Source organism: Microcaecilia unicolor, chromosome 5, assembly GCF_901765095.1.
Source record: "Microcaecilia unicolor chromosome 5, aMicUni1.1, whole genome shotgun sequence".
In the NCBI taxonomy this organism is placed as follows: Eukaryota; Metazoa; Chordata; class Amphibia; order Gymnophiona; family Siphonopidae; genus Microcaecilia; species Microcaecilia unicolor.
Window position 1 is genome coordinate 24994295 of NC_044035.1, and position 16912 is coordinate 25011206.

At 45.5% G+C, this 16912-nt stretch overlaps 1 protein-coding gene across 1 annotated transcript in view; it reads left to right on the forward strand.

Annotated features, from left to right (window-relative positions):
- Positions 1-12658: 12658 nt before the first annotated feature.
- Positions 12659-16912, forward strand: part of SMNDC1 (survival motor neuron domain containing 1) — a 34537-nt gene continuing 30283 nt past the window's right edge. The window contains exon 1 of the mRNA XM_030202768.1: positions 12659-12980. The gene's annotated coding sequence lies outside the window, so the exon portion shown is untranslated. The remainder of the gene's footprint in view (positions 12981-16912) is intronic.

The following is a 16912-nucleotide window of genomic DNA, read 5'->3' on the forward strand; positions in this document are numbered from 1 at the left end:
GCGGTCCGCGTCTACAACTGCGGAACCCCCTGAAGGTGTCAGCGCTCCCTGCGCTCGAACTCCAAAGTTCTGTAGAGTAGCCTGGCGTGTGGTAGGGATTGCAACTAGGCTCGAGGAGGTAAGAGCTTTGGTTTTCCCTTTTCTTTTCCCCATTACCAACACGGGGAAAGTTCCAAACGTTTGGCTTTCTCACGGAGCTTCAGGAACTCAAAAAACGCATGTCTGCTCCAATCGCCATCTTGGATCCTCCCCACTTATACACCCTTAATCAACTGCTACCATACTCACATCCTTACATATCTATATCCACCTATCCCTATTCACATCCTCCTCACGTTACCTAAATCCCTGCTAACATCTGTACTCCCATCACCCACATTCTTACATTCACACAAACCCACATCACACAGTTGCCCATAACACGCACCCCAACTTCATAAATACCAGCCACCACACTAACCAAAGTCTCACACTGTTCCAACCACAGTTACACACACACCCCATTCACCTGTGACCAACACATATCCACATTATGCAAACCTTTATCTCCAGGCACATTCCTACACTTTCATATCCACTACAACTCCCCAAATATCTTACCTTATTTACCAGTCATTCACAAACACCATATCCCCAACATACATATGACAGGGTCGATACTGAATGAGACCTAACCGGCCAGAAATGGCTCATGGCCAGTTTCTGTTAGGGACCAGTTAGTGCCACTGAAAATAACTGGCTATCACCGAACTCTAAACCAGCTATTTTGGGGGTGTTCCGGGGGCAGAGTCAGCATTTGGCTGGGTAAGTGCTGACATTCAGAATGTAATCGGCCAGGTTAACTGCATAAATAGGGCCAGGAGCGGACTGAGGGTGGTCTGGGCCCCCCGCCCAGCTGCTGCCTGACACCCCCCTGCCGCCGCAGCTGACACCCCCGCTGTCCCGGTCCTACCTGAAGGATCCTGGTAGTCTAGTCGCCTCTGCGGGGGGGGGGGGGGAGGGCAGTTCTTTCCTGCCTGCTGCGCTGCTGCTATTCCCCCGCCTGCCGACGCTGCTGTGTTTTCAAAATGGTGGCCAAGACGTCCCGTGGTAGTCTCACGGGTCTTGACAGCCTCGCAAGACTTCCACAGAGAGTCTTGGCTGCCATTTTTAAAGTATGGTGGTGCCGGGGGGGAACAGCGGCAGCCCAGGGGGCTGAGCAGGAAAAAACATGTTCCCCCCTCCCCACTGAGGCCACTAGATCACCAGCGGCGCGCCATACATCTGGACCTTGCCCCATGTAAACTGCATTGAGCCTGCCATGAGTGGGAAAGCGCGGGGTACAAATGTTATAAAAAATAAAAAAATAATAATCTCTGGGCCCCCTAGAGCCTCTGGGCCCTCAGGCACTGCTCGGTTGCCTGAATAGTCAGTCCACCCCTGAATAGGGCCACATAAAAGTCAGTCTTATCTTTACGCAGTAACCCATAGTCGGGTAAGTGCTGAATATTGCACTTAACCGGCTATGTGTTAACTGGCTATATTACTCTCTCTGTAAACCCAATACTGGTGCCCAGACATGGCTCAGCTTTGAATTTCGGGGTTTAACGCTGGTGGTGGTCAGCAAAACGTTGATCACTGCCGGCTGAATATCAGGCCCATCATCTTTACTCCCAAACTCCACATACTTTTACATTCCATCCCCACAAACAAAGCTATAGACCCCTTCAAAAATACACCGCTTCTCACCTAACATTCACATACTTCATATGCACCACACCCCCCCCTTCGTACTTCACCTCACCTGTCCCCCTACTATCCATATATCCATATATTTACATAAGCCCACAGCTCGCACACTAACACACATCTCTACAACACATACACTCCTATACCCACTCGCAATTCCTTCAGATAAAACTCCACACACCCATAAGCATAAACTCTCTCAGACCACCTATACTCTTTTAAGAACATCCAAATACCCCACTTCCCCAAACATACCCCTTCTACAAACGTATGTTTGAAAGTATTCTCAAAGCCATGCCCCCACATGCTTTCCCTACTTGTTAATCTGACAAAGAGGCCTGTGTCTGACGTGGAGCTCAAAATGAGGCATAGCCATGGGAGGGTCAGCGGCTTTGACAAGATTTAGGCGCAGTTATAGAATCTGCGTCCAACTTGTATGCCAGGATTTTCACCAGGTTTCAACAGGCGTAAATCCGTACTCAGTGCTATTCAATAAAGAATACTCATCCCAGAGCACCCTTTATTGAATAGCGCCGAGCACGGATTTTTTTCTGGTGCCTAATTTTCCGCACCACCTACAGAATCTGGTCCTATATGTGCTTCCTTTCAGCATATAATTACTACTACTACTACTACTACTATTTAACATTTCTAAAGCACTACCGTAAAAAGAATTGAAGCGGTGCAAAGAAAAGCTACGAGAATGGTAAGGGATTTGCGTTAAAAGACGTATGAGGAGAGACTTGCGGACCTGAACATGTATACCCTGGAGGAAAGGAGAAACAGGGGTGATATGATACAGACGTTAAAATATTTGAAAAGTATAAATCCGCAAATGAACCTTTCCGGAGATGGGAAGGCGGTAGAACGAGAGGACATGAAATGAGATTGAAGTGGGGGCAGACTCAAGAAAAATGTCAGGAAGTATTTTTTCACGGAGAGAGCTGTGGATGCTTGGAATGCCCTCCCGCGGGAGGTGGTGGAAATGAAAACGGTAACAGAATTCAAACACGCGTGGGATAAACATAAAGGAATCCTGTTCAGAAGGAATGGATCCTAAGGAGCTTAGCCGAGATTGGGTGGCAGAGCCAGTGGCGGGAGGCGGGGATAGTGCTGGGCAGACTTATACGGTCTGTGCCCTGAAAAGGACAGGTACAAATCAAGGTAAGGTATACACAAAAAGTAGCACATATGAGTTTATCTTGTTGGGCAGACTGGATGGACCGTGCAGGTCTTTTTCTGCCGTCATTTACTATGTTACTACGTTACTATGTTACTACCAGGGTTGCGCAGCGCTGTACAATTAACAAAGAAGGACAGTCCCTGCTCAAAGGAGCTTACAATATAAAGGACAAAAAGTGCAGTCAATCAAGATTGAGGCAGTCTAGATTTCCTGGATAGAGGTACAATGGTTAGGTGCCGAAAGAGACATTGAAGAGGTGGGCTTTGAGCAAGGATTTGAAGAGGAGGTCAGGGACAAATCGCAGGACAAAAAAGGTTGTTTTTTAAAATTCATCTAGTGACTCATCTGGGAAGGATTATACTTCAATACAGATGGCTGGATATGGCCACAGAATTTGAAATAAATAATATTTAATCACCTGCAATGGCCAGGTATAATGAGGCTATAGTTACTTGCGTTATTGGAGGAAAAAGCCTCTGTATTCCAGATTCAGAACATATTTAAGTCTGTTAAAACGGGATGGAATCTTCATTGGCTAAAAATCCTCCATATAGAGATATAACTTTAATGACTATGTCAAAAGAACAAACACTTATCTTAATGCCGTAGTTGCAGTATGGTTTCACTTGTGTGCCCGATGGGGTCCCGTTTTGCCGTCACAGGCTTTGTCAAGGAAACGACCTCGTACTGCAATGTAAGATCTGTAAATCAAAACCTTGCTTCCATACAATGGGCCACTTTTTTGTAAGGTGGACCCTTCTTCAAATATATCAACGTTTTCCCTTTAAATGTGTTAGCCAATAGGAATGCAATGACATCATTGGGCGCTAGTATTTAAGACGCCATTTTGTAGTCACTATCGGTTTACAAAGTGAAACCGTACAGAACGACAAGTAAGTACGATGAACCAACAAGTGCTAATCAGAATCTGCATATGTGAGAGTAGCATTTTGCAAGGGCTTATTTGCTGTTTTGATTTACAGATCTTACATTGCAGTATGAGGTCGTTTCCTTGACAAAGCCTGTGACGGCGAAAAGAAGTCAAAACCACAGCCAAGTAGCAAAGTGGCTATTTCAGCCCCGCAGTAACCTGATGGTCACAGTCATCAAGAAAGGCAAGGGAAGACATCACTCCTTCTGGCACAGAAAGGAAGGCCCCAGCGTGGAAAACAATTTGAGTTATAGCCTGGAACCTACTACCTGCAGGTCAAGGCCAATCATCTTCCAGGATCTCCATGCTGAAGCACACAGAGGTGCACCTAAAGCACACAGGGGCTGAGTGAAATCTGGGGCTAAGGAGGGGTAAAGGCTGGCCAAAGCCACCCGGGGCTATATTAGGATTCAAACCCATTGGTCCAGTTGCTCAGTCTGTTGTAGGAAACAGAGACAACTCCCCCATTCCAAGGTCCATTCTGCCCCCCAAAAAACTCTGTGTAATACTGAATCAGGAGCAAGTCCAGGAGGACCCAACAAGACCTGTGACCAGGCCCACCGCTGCAGAAAAACTGTCCCATGAACTAGATAGCTGCTGCGACAGGCTAGAGAGATCTGACAAAACAGAAGTGCCCACTAATGCCAAGGAACAAAGACCAGGGCTTGTTTGTTTGTTTTTAACTGAACACAATAGTGATAAATAGCGCGGACAAGGGGGGGGGGGGTAGTTATTCAAGATAAACAAGATTATGTAGCTGAGGCTTTTATTTGGAATTAGCAGGAGATCCTATGGAGGGACTGCAACAGATAATATATTCTAAATTGAAAGAAGCAGCAGATTTTGGTATAGTATCATATCAAGAATTTAAGTATTTGTATAGATCTGATCCACAGATACCGGCCATTTAATTTATACCCAAGATTCATAAAATTTTGAATAAATTCCCTGGCTGCCCTATAGTGCCAGGATGTGGTTTAATATTTGAACTGCTATCACAATATTTAGATTTTTATTTACAACCAGCAGTGCCTAAGATTTCTTCATATGTTAAGGATTACTGTGATTTATTGCTATCTTTGGAACATTTAGTCATTCCTCCAAAGCAAAATATAATTTTAGTAACAATGGATGTATCAGCATTGTATACTAATGTGCCTCAGATTTCAGCTTTACAAATAATTGATCAGACCTTGAATACTATGCAATTATCAGATTGTAAAATACAGTTTTTCAATACATTGGCAGGTTTGGTTATCAAAAAGAATTATTTGCTTTTCAAGAAAAATTCTTTTTTTACAGGTGAAGGGAGTTGCCATGGGGGCCACTGTTGCCCCCCATGGGAGCTTGTCTTTTTACATGGCACATTTTAGGCTTCTTTTACAAAGCCACACTAGTGATTCCTGTGTGGCAAATGAAAGGAAGTCAATAGGAATTGAATGGGCTTCCTCTCATTTACCACACAGGAATCGCTAGAACGGCTTTGTAAAAGAAGCCAGTTGAGAGGTTATTTGTATACCAAGTTCCATATTTAAATCATATAATATTATGGAAGCGGTTTATAGATGATATTTGTTTTTAATTTGGTTAGGTAATATGTTAGATTTTCAGAGGTTTGTGGAGTATCTTAACCACTGTGATATAACATCAAATTTACAAGTCATATTGGTATTCATCAGGTTGAATTTTTGGATATATTAAGTATGAAGAGGGGTATATTTCTACTCATATATTGTGATAAAGTCACATCCAGGACAGTTGGGTTAAGGTAGTGTCAATTTGAAATACAAGTCCCAGAAGGCATTGCAGGCAAGGAGCCAGGGGGTGAGATGAGGGACCCGGACTGGACTCCTAGCTGCAATGGGGGAAGACATGGGTGTAAGCTGGCAGGATGTGTAGATGGGCTGCCACTAGGGGGAAAGAGAGTTAGGAAAACCTGTGTGCAGGAGCTCATCATTAGTCTAATGCTTAACGCAGCTGGTATGGGTGTGGGGGAAGCTAATGGAAGGAGAATGATTGGTTGTGAGAGCAGAAGCCAGGGATTGATTAAGCAGGTGGGAAGGAGTCCCAGGGGAGAGAAGCAGAGAGAAGAGAAGCAGTTGCAGGCTGAAAACCCTTTGGTAAGAGAGGTCCCTAAAGTACTGAAGCAGGCTGAAATCCCTTGGGTGTGAGGAAGTCCCAAAAGTATTTGCAGGCTGAAAATCCTTGGATAAGGGAGGTCCCTAAAGTATTGAATTTACCAGTGAAGCTGATGCAGGGTGAAATCCCTTGGGTATGAGGAGTCCCTAAAGTATTGAACTCTCCTGAAGGTAAAAGTAGAAGGTAGAAACTGCTGCTTTGTGATTTAACTGTGATGATGAATTAAAGGAACTGCTTCTATTTGGAATGGAACTACTGCTTATTGTGCACTGGATAAAGAGCCCAGACTGGAGCTGACTGTGAGCCAGTGGCGTAGCTACGTGGGGCCTGAGGGGGCTGGGGCCCCCGCAGATTCACCCCAGGACCCCCCTCCCGGCGAACCCGCCCCCGCCTACCTTTACTTTTGCTGGCGGGGGATCCCACTCCCCGCCAGCCGACATCTTCTCAGTCCTTCCTGCTCTTCAATTTGTTTGCTGACGTCCTGCACGTAATTGTACGTGCAGGACGTCAGACTCAGAGAACAGTTCTGTTCTCTGAGTCTGACGTCCTGCACGTACAACGTGCAGGACGTCAGCAAACAAATTGAAGAGCAGGAAGCGACTGAGAAGATGTCGGCTGGCGGGGAGTGGGATCCCCCGCCAGCAAAAGTAAAGGTAGGCTGCGGCGGCGGCGGGTTCGCGGCGGGAGGGGGGGCGGCAATGTCGGCGCCGGGGGGGGGGCCGCGCCGGGGGGAGGGCTAAAATGTGCCCCCTCCCCCGGGCTCTGGCCCCCTCCCCCACGGAAGGCTGGCTACGCCCCTGCTGTGAGCCTGTATTGAATCCTGGTATGTGCTGATAACCTACTGCTTAAAGGGGACTATTTGCCACACAACTTTCAGGTGGCTTATATGTGCTTAAGATTGAAGGTGAATGCTGCTGTTGGAACTGTGTATCAGGTCTGCTAGAAACCTGCATGGAATAAAGTCTTTAAGATTGAAGTTGCTGGTGGACATTTATTTCTTGACTGTACCGGGAGCCTGTGGCTGGAGGAGATTGTTCTATCCTTGGCTGCACCTAGAGGTACCTGGTTACAATATATAAGAAACCTACGGATAAGAATACTGTTTTACATTATACTAATCATCCAAAAAGGTTAACAAACAGTATACCACGTATTTAAAGATTGTGCTCCCATGAATATCAGTATGGTGAACGTCAGTAATATGTATACTGTAAGTACTTTCAGAACAGGGGTTATCCATATAAACTTGTCAAGCAGGCATTTAAGCAAGCAAATAATGTGCAGAGGCAGTGGTTACTTTGTACATCCACTAAAAAAATGGATTCGAGATTGACATGTTTTACCCTATTATGCACATATTTGTAAAGTACATGAGTCATTTAAAAAAATATTGGTCAATATTGTCTTACCAAATTGACAATATGCACAGTTTTCACAGCAATTATGACCCCCTGATGGATGCATCACATCAGAAGCATCCCTCTGTCTACTAAATGCCTTGTATACTAAGCTGTACTTGTAGGTGTACTTTCATTTGAAGCGCATGCTAAAACTTTAGTGTGCACTAATGCTAGAGACACCCATATATTCCTATGGATGTCTCTAGCATTAGTGCACACTAAGTTTTAGCACATGCTAAAAACGAAAGCGCACCTACAGCACAGCTTAGTATACAAGGCATTTAGTAGACAGAGGGATGCTTCTGATGTGATGCATCCATCAGGGGGTCATAATCGCTGTGAAAACTGTGCATATTGTCAATATGTGTTCGTTACAAATAGAGTTTGGGTACCAAAATTGAATAGATATCATGTTTTAAAGACAGCTACAAATTGTGAATCAGATCAGGTGGTATCCATGAACATATTGGTAAATAGGAGAAACAGAAAAATAAAACATTGTATAGCACATTATTATTATTATTTATTACATTTGTACCCCGTGCTTTCCCACACAATGCAGGCTCAATGCAGCTTACATAGTAATTTGAAATACAAAGTTAAGAATAGAATTTTCAATAAAATAGTAGTAAAACAACGTAAAATCGGGCTTAGTAGTATATAAGTTGAGCTAGATAATATATGACTAGGATAAAAGAGGGTAGACAGGATAGGATAGTGTAATTTGGGAGAAAGGGTAAAAAGGGATAAAATTAAGGAGAGATGGAAAGAGAAGGATGGGAGGTTGGTATTTAAGTCAGAACAGAATTGGGAGTGGAGGTTGGCGAGATTAGGTTGGGGCATTAGGGTAGGCTTGCTTAAAGAGATGAGCTTTTAGCATTTTTCTAAAGGGCAAGATTGGTATGGGTAGAGCGTTCCAAAGCTGGCTGCCCAAAAAGGAGAAACTGGATGCGTAGTAGGTCTTGTATTTAATTCCTCTACAATTGGGAAGGTGTAGGTTAAGATAAGGTGTGAGATAAGTGGATACACTGCTACTATACTATACATCACTTCTATAGCGCTACCAGTCGTACGCAGCGCTTTACAATTGAACATGAAGAAGCCAGTCCCTGCTCAAAAGAGCTTACAATCTAAATAGTAGCACAATGGTTGTAACATGGACATCGAGTGGAAGACTTGCAGTTTGTCGTTCTCATTCGAATGGAGTCCAGGAGGTGTGGACATCTCCAGCAGAAATTGTTCTTTCATGAACAGAGATTAATATATATATGTGGGATACTGTCACCCTGTAACAACTGTGGTCAGGACACCTCTTTGACTCACCTTATTTCCCGATGGTCAGCATATTATTACACTTATAATACACCACTTCACCCTACTCTGATAGTCATCTCTCTGTAACTTTGTTCAACTCTTTTTTTCACCATCCATAATCTTACTGTAACACCAATTGTATCCGACTCCATGGAATGGCAATGCCATAACAGATATTTGTAAGCCACATTGAGCCTGCAAATAGGTGGGAAAATGTGGGATACAAATGCAATAAATAAATAAAAATATTCTTTCCCTTTGCACTGTTGCTTCTTTTCTGTAGTGTTTCTACTTCCTGTGTGTTCCAAGCCTTACTCTGGTGTTCAGTGGGTGTCCTGCCTGTCTTGTAGTTGTGACATCATTAGTGAGGGCCTTTATAAGGAAGTGGTGGACATTCATTCGGGGCCTTTGCAAAGCCAAAGGTTTCCAGGTTTGTCTGTGTGCGGTAAAGCACTTCTACCTTGTTCCTAGTCTGTATGCCCGTATGTACTTCTGTCTTGACTCTTTGTTAAGTGTGCCTGTGTGCACTTCTGCTCTAGTTCTGTTGTTTGTGTGGCCATGTGGCCCAGCCTTGTTCCTAGTCTGTGTGCTGTGTGCACTTCTGCCTTGACTCCTTGTGAAGTGTGCCTGTGTGCACTTCTGCTCTAGTACTGACGCAGCCTTGAGTTCTCCTAGACTGTGGGCCTGTGTGCACTTCTAGTCTGTGTGCCGTGTGCACGTCTGTCTTGACTCCTTGTGAAGTGTGCCTGTGTGCACTTCTGCTCTAGTACTGGCCCTGCCTTGAGTTCTCCTAGACTGTGTGCCCGTGTGCACTTCTGTCTTGACTCCTTGTTAAGTGTGCCTGTGTGCACTTCTGCTCTAGTTCTGTTGTTTGTGTGGCTGTGTGGCCCAGACTTGAGTTCTCCCTTGCCTAGTGTTCTACCTAGTCTGCCTTGCTTGTTCCAGTCCTGTCTGTAGTCAGCTTCAGTTCCAGTCCTGCTTGTTCCAGTTCTGTCTGCCTCCAGCTTCAGTCCAGAACTGGTTGGATATTGACAACAAAAAACATCCACATCTTACAGAACACTTGGTGCAAGTGTGCGGTTCTAAAACTCCTGTACCGTTTGAGCCATGATCCTGTCATAAGGCAGCCAGCAAGCAGGGCTGCAAAATGGTGCTTGTCAGATTTAAAGCTGCGCCTACCTAATGACTGCCAACCTCAGGTTAGAACATCCTCCTGGAATGTCATGGCGTCAGAAAACTCTTTAAACGACCCACCAATCAAAAAACTGGAAAAGGGTTGTAAATGAATACATAGCAAAATAATATTGTTTATTCATTTACTAGACCGTCACTTATTACAAAGGTAAATCAGAACGGTTTACAATATAATATAACATTAAAATATACCATTAAAATACTCTAAAACATACTCTGAAATCCATTTATAGCAAACCAGACAGTCAATTAAACAATTCAATACTAAATTACTAATACCGGAAAAATACAAAATATTTTCATCAAACTGTTTCCCAAACTGGATGATTACTTTGATATTGTAGAAAAGTATTTGCTTTTTAAACTTTTGTTCTGAAATCTCTTTGTTGCTTAATGATTGGCAGACATTAGGTAGGCGCAGCTTTAAATCTGACAAGCGCCATTTTGCAGCCGTTTGCTGGCTGCCTTGCGACAGGATCACGGCTCAAATGGTAGAGGAGTTTTAGAACCGCACACTTGCACCAAGTGTTCTGTAAGATGTGGATACTTTTTGTTGTCAATATCTGCTCACACATAAACACTGTTCTTGCCATTCTAGGTTTATTTACAGTGAAGCCTCTTGAAAAAGCCTGAGCAAAACGAGTCCGTCGGGTCCTCACTGTATCAGAGACTGATTTGCCAGCAGAAATGGAGCAGTTCAGATAAGTGTTTTTCTTTGTTTCATATATTAATTAGCCCAGAAAGGGGTGGAAGGTTAAACATGGTTGAGAGTTTTTTTTCACCAGTGATTACTTTTCCATTGTGAGCAATTTTCAACTAAGCAATTTGTCTGGTTGAGTGAACTGAGTTGAGCCACAGTAGTATGAGGTTTTTCCTCTTACCTTCATATTAAATAGGCGCAAGAGCACAGTGACTTTTCAGTGTGCGTGCATCCGATTCACAGTGGGTTTTGTTGAATAACTGATTTGAAGAGTGAATCTGATCCACAGTTTACGTAAGTATACATAGGACTGTTTACTAAGGTGCACTAGCGTTTTTAGCACGCACTAAAAATAAGTGCGTGTTAATGCTAGAGACAACCATAAGAATATGGGTGTCTCTACCATTAACGCACACTAATTTTAGTGTGTGCTAAAAATGCTAGTGTGTCTACAACATGATTATTAAACAAGGCCCATAGTGAGAAATTTAAGTGTCTCCAGATGCTTTACAACAAAGACCACTGATCAATTGTAGTGGCCACCCTCTGAACAGACTCCCTGTTTATATTTTTGTTTAAGGTGCGGTCTCCAGAATTGTACACAATATTCTAAATGGGGTTTCAGCAATGACTTATACAGAGGCATTACCATCTTCTTTTTCTTACTGGCCTTTCCTCTCCCTATACACTCTAGCTTTCGCAATCAACTTCTCTATGTGTTTGGCCACTTTAAATCAGTGGCATAGCCACAGGTGGGCCTGGGCCCACCCACTTAGGGCTCAGGCCCACCCAACAGTAGCACACGTTTAGCAGTAGCTGGTGGAGATCCCAAGCTCTGCCAGCTGAAGACTCCCCCCTGATGGTAACGGAGACGCTACTCTCCATGGTACTGGCACCTGTGCATGCTCAGTTTTCAGCGCATGCCTGCTGCAGACAGCCAAGGTGGAAAGAAGCATTTTCCTGTCAGCTGAGATATTTTTTGTGGTGGTTTTGGGGGGGGAGGAGAACACTTGGTGCCCACCCACTTCTTGCCTATGCCCACCCAAAATCACTGTTGCCAGGGTTGCGGTTTTCCCGCCCAATTGGGCGGCTTTCCGTGACCCGCTGTGGGAAATTATTGCCCGCTGCGGGTCGCGGTTTTTTGGGTGGTTTTTGATTTTGTTGGGCGGGTTGTTTTTTCCTCGACGGCTGCGTGTTTTCTTGCCGCACGGGGGGGGGGGGGGGGGCCTGGTTAACGACATGTCAACGATGTGCTAATAACGTCAGTGACGTTGTGGGCGGAGTTGGTGATGCTGGGGCGTGGTTGGTGACAGCGGGGTGGAGCTGATGATGGCAGGGGCGGGTTGATGACGGCGGGGGTGGAACTGATGACAGCGCGGCAGGGTTGATGACGGCGGGGGCATGCAGTTTTCTGCGGGTTTTCAACTGGTTTGGGGTCGGAAAATTTATTTAAACCTGGCAACCTTGCCCAAAATCTGTTGTCTGGCTACGCCCCTGCAGTTTAAATCCATCACATCCATGTCCCGCCCCTCCTTCGTGGCCAATAGTTCTCAACTCCCCGCCCCCGCTGAGAATCCATTGAACTTCCCACCTAGGAAGTTACGCCAGTGTTGCCAGGTTGGCGGTTTTCCGCGACCTGCCGCAGGAAATTTTTGCCCGCGGCGGGTTGCGGTCTTTTACGCGGTTTTTTCGGCCGCAGGGGCGGGGTTAGTGACGTTTTGGGCGGGGTTAGTGATCTGGGCGGTGCCGATGACGGGGTTGATGATGGCGGGGGCAGGGATGATGACGTGGGGGTGGGGGTGTCAGGGGCGGGGTTTGACTTTGGGCGGGTTTTGGGCTCGTTTGGGTGGGGAAAAATTTTTCCACCTGGCAACCCTGGTTACGCCAGAGCCTACCCGCTTACCGCTTTCTACCTTATTCTGTCGTTCACTGGCATCTTCCACATTAATTTTTCAACTTCCTTCAAAGCGTCACCCAGGCCCGAGCGCGTTTATTTTAACGACTTTTTCCCACAACCCTTTCTCGATTTCCCAGGAAAGTCCCCCAAAATAGCTCCTTCTGCGCGGGTCGGGAATCCGGATGATGACGCAAGCGCAACGTTCGTTAACTTAACGCTCCGTCCGTTGCCTAGGGAACCGCAGCCTCTAACACGTGACTGGCGGTGGACTCGGACGCACGCGTCTTGCGCGCACATCTGGCCCGGGTGGTCACGTGAGTGCCTCAGAAGTCTCGCGAGTGAGCGGCGGCGGCGGCGGCCCTAGATTTTTTTGTTTTTTGGGGTTGCGGGACGGGGCTGTTGTGGTGGGGAATTTGGCGCTCACAGCGGCTTCTTCTTTACTGTTACTATCCTACAACCCCCCCCCCCACCGCAAAGTCAGCAACGCGGCGAAGGTAAGTACCGAGTGCTTTTCTTCCGGGCCCCGTGAGGGTCGCTTCGGTGTATCCGCCTAAAGGCTGAGAACCCGGGGCTAGGCCGCCGCGTCGAACCATTCCTGGGCCCGAGTGTTGTGGCTCCGCTTGTCTGAGCAGGGGCCCTTGATTGATGTGCTGCCTGTTATTCTCCTTAAGTGGGAGGTGGAAGAAGCCCCAGTAGGTTTGTTGCTCGTGCTAGGCCGCGCTACCTGTCCTACTATTACATCGACGAAGATACTTCACCCCCTCCCTGTCAGTGTTGTGCATAGCTGTTAAATCTTTAAAAAATGACATTAACCGTGACGAGGAGTGGAAATGGAGCTGGCAAAAGCATTGGCAAATGTTAGCGTGTTGTTAGATCTTGAAGGGCTTTTGCTCTGTGACGTCCGCGTCGTTTCCATTACGTTTACAGGCCAAGCTTGTTGTATAGATGGTGTTAGAACTACCCGACGTCAGAAACTCGCTTTTCTATGATCAGATATCAATTTGAAGAATTTGTGGCGCACGCAGTGTTAAGTTTGAGGCGCGGTAGGGATTGGGGTGGGATTGAACAACACTCCAGGATATATTTATATTTATTGCATTTGTATCCCATCATTCTCCCACCTATTTGCAGGCTCAATGTGGCTTACATAGATTAGAAACATTGGCCTTACAGGATATCAGATACGATTATTAATGTGTGATGATTAGGAGGGGTCAGAGAAGAAGGAAGACAGTGATTAGGGTAGTTATAGAGGGTAGGCATTCCTAATTGAGTGGGTTAGTGGGGTGACTTAGTGAGGCTATAGGTTCTCATTGTGGAACTTATAGAAGAAGAAGAATGACTTAAGGGATTTTCGAAAGACAGTCTTTCGCACTACACAGACATAAACCAGGAACAGCAAAGGAGAAGACTAGAGAATCAAGGTGTAGCTGTAGAAATTTTGGCATGTTTACAGCTACACCTTGATTCTTTAGTCATTGTGTGCTGTCTCCTTCGCTGTTCCTGCTTTACAGTCTAGGATAAACCTTCAGCTGTGCTCTCCACTTAGTTCAGTATCTCTTCCTCCCTTCCCTATGCTCTTCATGTTGCCAGCATCTCCCCACCCCCTCTGCCCTCTTTCCCCACCCTCCCTGTTTGCTAGCATCTCATTTTTCTCTCTAATCCCCCCCCCCCCCCAAAAAAAAAAACACACCTGTGTGTGTGCCAATTAGAGAGTTGCACAGGGACAGAAAACTTAACCTTCCCTGCCCGTCCTCACTGGAATCTTACCCATCCCCACCTATCCCTGCTGGAATTTAACCCATCCCTGCAAGAATGTAACCTGTCCCCACCCAGTCCAATAAGAATTTAATGGTACATTAAAAAAAAAAAAAAAAAGACGCCGGTTGGACTAATCAATCTCTCTCTGGGTTCCAGCTGCACTGTAGACAAGGAAGGAATAGAACTTGGAACACTCTGGTGCGCACGTGTAAGACTTGTCTCTGATTTACTTGCACTGTGTGCTAAGAGGTCATCACATGCACGCACCAGTAGGTCAGGTAACAACAGATGCTTGTGCCTATGCCAGAACTGAGGTCTGCACATCAGCCCGGGAGCAGAGAGGAGTAATAGTGACAAAGTCCCTCATGAAAGGCTCCAGAGGAAATTAGAGAGTCATGGGATCGGAGGTAGTGTATTGTTATAGATTAAAAACTGGTTGAAAGATAGGAAACGGAGAGTAGGGTTAAATGCTCACTATTCATAATGGAGAAGGGTAGTTAGTGGGGTGCCACAGGGATCTGTGCTGGGACCGTTGCTTTTTAACATTTTCATAAATGATCTGGAGGTGGGAGTAACCAGCGAGGTTATCAAATTTGCTGATGACACAAAGTTGTTTAAGGTCGTCAAATCGCAGGAAGATTATGAAAAGTTGCAAGAAGATATTGCGAGACTAGGAGACTGGGCGCCTAAATGGCAGATGACGTTCAGTGTGAGCAAGTGCAAAGTGATGCATGTGGGAAAGAGGAACCCAAACTATAGCTACGTCATGCAAGGTTCAGCGTTAGGAGTCACGGAACGAGAAAGGGACCTGGGAGTCATCATTGATGATACGTTGAAATCTTCTGCTCAGTATGTTGCTGTGGCTAAGAAAGCAAATAGAATGTTAGGTATTGTTAGGAAAGGGATGGAAAACAAAAATGAGGATATTATAATGCCACTGTATCAGTCCATAGTGCGACCACACCTGGAGTATTGTATTCAATTCTGGTTGCCGCACCTCAAAAAAGATATAGTGGAATTAGAAATGTGCAGAGAAGGGCGACAAAGATGATTAAGGGGATGGGATGACTTTCCTATGAGGAAAGGCTAAAGCGGCTGGGGCTCTTCAGCTTGGAGAAAAGGCGGCTGAGGGGTGATATGATAGAGGTATATAAAATAATGAGTGGAGTGGAAAAGATAGATATGGCGCGTCTGTTTACGCTTTCCAAAAATACTAGGACAAGGGGGCATGCGATGACGCTGGAGTGCAGTAAGTTTAAAAGAAATAAGAGAGAATTTTTCTTAGCGCGTAATTCAACTCTGGAATTCGTTGCCAGAGAATGTGATTAGGGCGGTTAGCTTAGCAGAGTTTAAGAAAGGTTTGGACGGCTTCCTGAAGGAAAAGGCCATATAGAATGTTATTAAATGGACGTAGGGAAAAATCCACTATTCCTGGGGCAAGCAGTACAAAATGCTTTGGCTCCGTGGATCTTGTCGGGTGATTGTGACCTGGATTGGCCACTGTTGGAGACAGGGTGCTGGGCTAGATGGACCTTTGCTCTGTCCCAGTGTGGCGATGCTTATGTCATACATAGTAAATAACAGCAGATTAAAAACTGGAATGGCCCATCCAGCCACACTCATTATCAATTCATGATTAAATCAACAATGTTTGTGATATTATATACTTGATTATGGTCTTTCTGTGGTGTTTCTGGGACATAGACCATAGAAGTCCGCCTGACCCTATCCTTATGTTCCAACTTCTGGAATTACCCCAAGCCCACTCCAGCCTATTCATCTTCTCATTTACAGGACACAGACTGTAAAAGTCTGTCCAGCACTGTCCTCATGTTCCAGGCACTAAAGTTGCTGTCTAAGCCCTTTCCAGTCCATCCTAAACCAGATTGCCATATATGAGACACAGACCATACAAGTCTGCCTAATATCGGCCCTAGTTCATCAGAGAAGTAATTGCCATCTAAGCGTCACTCGACACATCTACTCACATGCAAACATAGAAACATGACGGCAGGTAAAGGCCATATGACCCATCCAGTCTGCCCATCCTCTGTAACCCCTAATTCTTCCTTTTGCTAAGCGATCCCACATGCTTATCCCATACCTTTTTAAATTCTGGAACAGTCCTCGACTCCACCACCTCCACCGTGAGGACATTCCACACCTCCACCACCCTTTCTGTGAAATAATACTTCCTTAGGTTACTCCTAAGCCTATTCCCTCTTAACTTTCTCATATGCCCCCTCATTCCAGAGCTCGCCTTCATTTGTAAAAGGCTCTCTTCCTGTACATAAATTTTTGCTTTCAAGACCGCTTACAGATTAAGAAGGCCAAGAGGGAGTACGAAAAAAAGATAGCATTAGAGGCAAAAAAACATAGTAAAAATTTTTTTTCGGTATATTAAAAGCAGGAAGCCGGCAAAAGAATCGGTTGGGCCGCTGGATGACCGAGGGGTAAAAGGGGCGATCAAGGAAGACAAAGATGTAGCGGAGAGACTGAATGAATTCTTTGCTTCGGTCTTCACCGAGGAAGATTTGGGTGGGATACCGGTGTCGGAAATGGTATTTCAAGCGGACGAGTCGGAGAAGGTTACTGACTTCACGGTAAACCTGGAGGACGTAATGGGGCAGTTCGGCAAACTGAAGAGTAGCAAATCTCCTGGACC